This window comes from Giraffa tippelskirchi, chromosome 1, assembly GCF_054371585.1.
Source record: "Giraffa tippelskirchi isolate mGirTip1 chromosome 1, T2T-mGirTip1v1.2.pri, whole genome shotgun sequence".
In the NCBI taxonomy this organism is placed as follows: domain Eukaryota; kingdom Metazoa; phylum Chordata; class Mammalia; order Artiodactyla; family Giraffidae; genus Giraffa; species Giraffa tippelskirchi.
The window spans coordinates 165,186,422-165,193,691 of record NC_137275.1 but is presented as its reverse complement, the minus strand read 5'-3'; positions in this window follow the sequence as shown (position 1 = coordinate 165,193,691).

Sequence of the window (7,270 nt, the reverse complement as noted above, 5' to 3'; positions counted from 1 at the left end):
TGTGTGTCAGGTGCTAGAATCTGCAGGGAATGGGGGGTGGGGTGGCTAACACAAGAGAGATGTGGCAGAACACAGTAACAAGCAAGCTGTGGTATAGTCTGATGGCAGGTACTTCAGAGAAGCTGGGGGGCAGATGGGAGAAACAGTCTTACTTGGGTAGTAATTCTCCAGGTGTAGGGAGACCTGCTGTGTTACGAAGTCTACTCTCTAGGGCCTCAATAAGCTCCCCTCTCTCCTTCGCCTCTGAGAGGCCATCCAGGGTGAGATTTATACAGGGTGATGGAGTCAGAAGGAAACCAGGGAACTGTTGGGACTTGCACTCCCTCTTCTCTGCTATCAAATACCAAAACAGCATCTGTGCAACATGTGTGCTGCTGAAGGACAGGAAGCTGATAACAGTGGCCGGCCCAGTGGTGGTGAAGAGATGGTTTTTAAATGGGGTGAACTTCGGGCAGGCGGCACCCAGAGCTCAACTCTCATGGCCTCCTCAGAACTCTGTTCATTCAGCTTCCTTAGGGGAGAGGCTGAATTCTTCCTCTGCTGGGAAGCAGGCTTGGAAAGGGAAGGTTTTGCCAGATTCCCTCTGGAGAGGGTGTGTCCCTGCGAAAACAGGAATCTGCCTGAAAACCTCGGTCAGCAGGGAACTTTGGGCACCCTGTCCGGAAAGGGACAGCCTGTGATGGCAAATAAGCCAGCTCTGCGGCATCCTGGACGCTGAATTCTTACACACTGTCAGTGCTCTCACTACCTGTCCCTGGACAGGTGGCCACTCATGGAGGTGGCCCAGAGCCCTGGCCAAAAAGGCAGCCAGGTAGGGCCCCCACAGGATGATATCTGGTGCCAAGTGGGGAGAGGAGGAAGGGAGAGAGGCAGGCCTCTTCCACATTCCTGGGTGGGGAGCCCCAAGGGCCTTTCCAGGACACAGAAGTGCCCCAAGTGGACACAGGTCAGGGCAGGGCAACCGGAGCCACAGCCCGAGTCCAGGGAAGTCTCATGACTGCAGTGTTTTGCTGCAGGTTTCCCAGCTGCTCTGGGCGGGAGGCGGCGTGGGGCGGTGGGGGCGAGGAGGAGGCGGGTGGAGAGGAGGCGGGAAGTAAACACAAGACCACAGAGAGAGCCAGTTCCCTGCGTTCAGAGAACACCAGCCGCCTCCGGTCCCCGGTGGGTGGCTGTATGTGTGGAAATGAAACTGGGAGGGGACGGGAGAGAGGGAAGAGTAAGCAAGCGGTTCTCGGCTGTTATCCACCCATCTTGCCTTTCCTGACCCACCAGCCCACTCCTCTCTGGGGTGAGGGGGTGGGAAGGAGACGGTTCATGAAGCGCCTACCCCCAAGTACTCGTAGCTAGTTCAGCTGTCGGTGAATCAGTCTGAGCAGCTGTCACCTGCGCTCAGGAGGGGAGCAGGGGGGCGGCCTTGGGAAGGGGGAGGATGGGTGAGTGGCAGATGCAGTGCTGGCCTGGGCGTGAGTGCCGCCTGGGGCTGGGAAGAAGCGGTGTCTACCTTTCAACACCTACACACTGCTGACCTGGTCCCAAGGACACTGGGATATCGGGTGGGACGAGGGCATGGGGGCACAACTTAAGTGGGAACTGGAAGCGAAGTACGGGGTGGAAGGGGGGAAGAGTCTGTCTACTGCGGCGGGAAGCGCTGGGGAGCAGGGCTGGCCGGGGCCGCGGGGCAGGCTGCTGCCCGCCGCCCGCCCGCGCGGGGTTATGCGAGGTAACGGCGAACCGAGAGGAGGAGGGAGGCTGCGGGGGCCGCGGGCCGGGGTGTCTGGCGCTCGTCGGACAAAGAGATGATGAAACGTGAGCGCTATATTTACCAAGGGGGTGGAGATCGGGCGGGGGGCGGGGAGTAAAAAGGACAAACTGTTCCACAACAACCGCAGGAAACACAGCCCATCTGACTCACCGGGAGGGCCGCGCCGACCCCCTCTCAGGCTTAGCCTGGAGGCAGGAGCTGGGCTAAGAGGGCGCGGGGGGGTCCCCCAACTGACCTAACTGGGCGCTACAGCTATGGCTGGGGAATGGGTTGATTTATATAAATAAAGGCACTTTAGAGCCAAGGGCTGCGCGCATACGTGTGTGTGGCTTTTGTGGGGCAGGGGAGAGCGCGGAATGGCACGAATGTTACCTAACCTTGTGGCCCGACCATTGCGGGAGAGGTTTGCCTGCAAATTCTTCAAGCTTGATTCCTGCAAAGTCATCTCCTCCCGCACAGCCCGGCCAGCCGGCCCGGCCCGCCCCGCCCGCGGCCAGCAGCACGCGCTTCCCCCGCTCCCCCGCCCGAGTCCAGCACTCGGCGCTCAGAGTTGGGGTGCGGTGCGGGCTATGTTTAGAAGCTGATGTCATCTGACACCCTACTCTGCAGTATTCCCAGGGGGACCGCAGGGCAGGTTTTCCTCTTCCTCACGGGCGTGGGTGATGGAGAAGGTACCTCCTCTTCCTCCCAACCCCTCCCCCCAACACCTATCTTACCCCAGGGATTTTTTTTTTAATGCAGTCCCGCCAGAGTTATGAAACAGGGTGGTGGGGGCCGTACGCGTACGCAGAGGTCGCAAACCCTAGAGCTTGGGCCACAAAAGGCCAACCAGCGGCCCCCGCCCATTCCCACCCTCTCCCGACCGGGTAAAGGGGCTAATTTCAAGGTTAGTTCACGTGGGCGCAGGGGCCCGGAGCTTCTTGCACGAGTTTGGGGCGGGTTCCTCATCCCCCAATCTAGGGCAGTTTGTTCAACTGCAGTAAAGGGAGCTTGATGTTCCAGCAGGGAAGGGATTTCTGAGAACTAGGACTGTCCTCAGATGAACTCGCCTCCTCCGGCTGCTGCTGCGGCGGCCGCCTGCGGAAGACTTTTTAAAAGGGCGATGCCAGGCCGGGGCGCGCAGCCCGCGAGTGGCTGTGCCGCCCGCCAGTCTGCGGCCCCAGCGGAGCGCCCGCCCCCGAGCTCGGGTGATTCAGCGTGCGCGGCGCGGGGCTCCTTAGAGCTCAGGGGGCTGCGAGCTAAACTTATCCTCCTGCATATGCATGAACGGGTGGCCTTTCTGCTTGGCAAAGGAGAGGCCTGGAGTTTTGCGGAAGGCTGCTAAGTGGAGCGAGAGCAAAGTAGGGCGTCGTGCAATTTTTCGCTGGGCCGGATCCCCCCACCCCCCTTGCGTGTTAACTGTCATTATGGCCGCGGGCGTTTGACCAGATAGGGGTTTACCTGATTGCATTTCAAATCCGGGCACGCCGCCATTGTTGGAAGCCCGATTCCTTCAGCTTCTCCTCCGTCTTCCCCAAACTCCCACCTTCCCCTAATTCCTCGGCTCTTACTAAAACGAAGACTGTGCTTCTCCCACCGCATCTCCCCCACCCCCCGCCCCCAAGATACCCTCTGTGCCTTGATCGGATCGCTGAAGTCGAAGGGCCTGGGTCCTGAAAGAAGTTTTGGATCCAGCCCAGAGTGAGGTCCGACACGTGATCCCCTACCCCCAGTGGGCCATCTGTTCTCCTTCCTTCCCGCCTGGAGGCTGGCAGCTCTGCCCAGCACCGTCCACGCCTCCCAGCAGGAAAGAAGGAAAGAATGAGAAAAGGCAGCGTTGGTGGAACCCACTACCTACAGAGTGCAATTTTAACCTAAACCTCTCTGAGCGTTAGGCATGGGTGAGACTGGGCAATGTGTATATTAGACTAAGCTCCAGGTGATTAGCTCCCCGGGAATTGCTTTGGGCTGCTTTGCTTTGGATTAAAACCAACAGGGAAAGCGCCTGGGAATGGGCTGAATTTGCCTGGAAATAACTCACTTGGAGCTAGGGTGGGAAACTTGCCTAGGAAAAGGGGTGAGATTCTGTGACACTTCTCTGACCCCAGGCCACTTCCCACAAACTAGTTTGAAGAAAGAAAACGAGAAATTAAGGAATAAAGGATTTAGGGGATCTTGGATGCATTTATATTTGTGCCTGCTCTCCAATTAAATATTGATTAGAGGTATTCTGACCTTTACGGCCCTAAAGAACTGTGTTTGTAAATGTACAGCAGATGAGATGGTGTTTAAAAAACCCAAGTATTAGGCTTTTTTGGTTGGGGGACAAGGGAGGCCCAGAGGCTATGCAGATGTATTAGTCTAGTCTCACTAATTCACAGATAAGGAAATAGCTCTAAGAGGTTGCTTAAGGTCACACAGCCCCTCTCAGGCCCAGGAGGCCAGTTCCCTATCCCATGGTGACTTAAACACCTACTGAAAATCAGCTCACTGTAGGTACTGCCTCTGAGGAGGGGTGATAATGATAATTACTTTAGGATGCACAGAAAATCAGACTTCTTGCTACAGGCATTGTTCTTGAGAACTCGGAAAATAAAACCAAGACTTAAACAGGAATTAGGGAGGAAAATGCATACTTGAAAACGGTAAGCACAGTTCTAGTCTCTGAATGCTTGTGCTCCTCTCAGTTGGCTTGTGCAATTTTGAAATGTATGTTTACAAAGATTAACTTGGGGGAAAACAGAGTTCTTATATTTATGTGGCATAATGTATACTTTACTAGTAAATTATTCATTGTAATTAGGGATGATTCACATTAATCTGGGATAATTTATTTTGCCAGAATTTTAATTGGGACAATTGCATACTGGCAAAAAAGCATAAATTAGTTTTAATCATAAAACTATTAAATACGCATCCTAGCACAGAAAGGAAACCCTGTTGTTGAAAATACAAGAAAAAATCCTGATATAGGAATTACTATTTGTTGTGAGACATCTGTAACTATCTATATCTATATTTAACATCATGCCTCATTGAGGATAGATTCTCTTTTCATTTCTCTATTTACCCTTGCCTAACTCATTACCAGAAACAAATATCTGGAGAGGGAATGAGTGGAAAAGGAGAAAAAAGAGAAAGCATTCTACAATTGTAGAATTATTGGGTTTAAAAAGATTGTAAATCAAGTCAAGTAGCAGTTATGTTTGTAAATGTGTGAGAGAAATTCATGTGAATGAAATCTCAGTTGTATTTTATTACTTCTTGTATAATTCTGAAATGAATGGGTTAGAAGAGTTTAGGGTTTATGTCCAGTACAAACAAAATTAAATTAAAGGGAGTTAAAGAGAGCAAGAAGTAAATGTATACTTTAAAAAAAACCTATGATGATTGACTTATTCAAGTTCCCGGATTCAGTCTTCAAGAAGAGATACAGACTTTGTTTTCTGGAATAACCCCACGTTAACTCTAGAACTGTCTGCTATGAAGGTACCTGGTGCGATGACAGTTACAATGCAAATCTGAGAGAGTAACAGGCCTTGATCATAGTAGTTCCAGAGAGATCCTGCTGGTATTTCTGCTGGACCTTAAAGGCGCAAGCAAATGTGGAATTTCTAAGTGGTTATGTAGCCTTGGGGACAGAGTCTGTTCCAGAAAAATCATGAAGTAGGCAAATTCCTTTGAGCTTCAGTGAATTCTTTTCTAAAATCAAGGGGATTGGAATAGAAGAACTCTAAGATGACTTCACTTTACATGTACCTACCTTACTATGATGGTGGTGGTGATGATGATATTCTTAGTTGACCAGCACCCCCTTTCTAAACTTCCCTTTGCTATGTAGTCACCTACTGCAATACCTTTCTATACCATTTTAAAAGCAAAGTCAAAAGAAACTACACTAGCCTTCAAACTAGAAAGGTAAATTTGAGACCCCTCCTTTAGAGACTAGAACCTTTCCCAAACCTTAACAAAGGCTAATAGCTAGGGGGGGTTATGGTTGGACCTCATTGCATCTGCGTCACATAGAAGCAGGTACCTCTCACACCCACTTAGGAAAGTAAAAGTACATTTAATCAATTCTGTGGACAGTACACCTCCTGCAAGAAACACTGGCCCTAGATTCCTTTTTCAGCTATCAAATTGGACAACAACCCCATCATTCTTTCAGAGAGAGACGCAAACCTAGTTAATCAGACTCTTAAGAGCCATACTAACTGTTGATCAACTAATGCCACAATATTCAATGGCTTTAGCTGGTTCCAGTTCTTAAGAATCTGTTAAGCAAAGTTAATATTTCACAAAACCAAAGAGTTCAGTTCTGAAGCCCAAAGAGCTAGGAATCAGATGTATGTTTTCCATGGAGTTCTCTACCTGATAAGGTAGACAAGTCACTTCTTTGCATCTTAGTGTTCATATCTGTTAAGTGAGGGAAGGGATACATACACACCCTCACATCCCACAGGGGCTGTGGAAAGAAAATGAATTAAAAATGTTTTTGAAGTCTTAAAAGTTATACAGGGATTTTTAGCTCCATTTATTTGAGGAAGATTAAAATATCGTGAACACAAAAGGAAAACAGCTTACTTAGAATAAACTGCAGGAGGGAAGAAGAGGAATTAAAGACGCATCACAAAAGCAAAGATGAAGTGTTCAAAGTAAGTGTAGTCTGAACAAAAACAAGCTTTAAAACAGAACTTTTGTCAGCTCTGCATTTTCAAGATGAATTAGTCATAGTTAATGCATTGGGTGGAAGAATTATTAAAAATCTACCTTAAAGTATGCTACTTCCCAAAACGGAAAAAAACGAATTGATCCTTTCTCATTTGTGTTTATTCTTGGGCAACTTGGCCTGATAATATTTAGTTGTTTTCTTTAATTATAGACTCACTTTGCATTTATTCATCACCCCTGCCCTCCCATACATATCTCCATTTTACTATCAGCAACACAAAGTACAAGGATATATTCAGTTTCACTACAGCTCTTCCCGTTTACAAGTGTGGAGCGCTTGTCTTCGGAACGCCCTTCTGATTGGCTAAGCCAATGTCAGTGACATCAACCAACTTACTTTTGATTGGAAGGCTGGTTGCTGGGACTGTAGCGTTTGCAGGAAGTCACTTAACTGTTTGCGAACTGGAAAACCGAAAGGGACGTTATCTTTTTGTCATAAGAAAGAACGCAGCTGAATAGGGAAGGTGTATCCTACAACTCCGCTAGCTGGAACGTGAGCGAGGAGGCCTGGACCGGCTAAGGGATTGAGGGGCACTCCCAAAGACGTCCGGCTGCTCCTTTCCAGCCTCCCGGCTGTTACCCTTTTAAATGTCAGCGTTCGAGGCTGTAGGGGTAGCACGAGGCATCGAAACGGAACAGTCGGATTGGCCGCGCGCCTCAGTTCTAGACGCACCTCTCCACCGAAAGGCAGTTCTGACTGGCAGCGGGAGAAAGTAAACAGAGTTGAATCACCCTCCCCACTGGCCAATTGGAGGGGGTTCGGATTGTGACGTGATGGGATTCTGCGAAATTGTTACT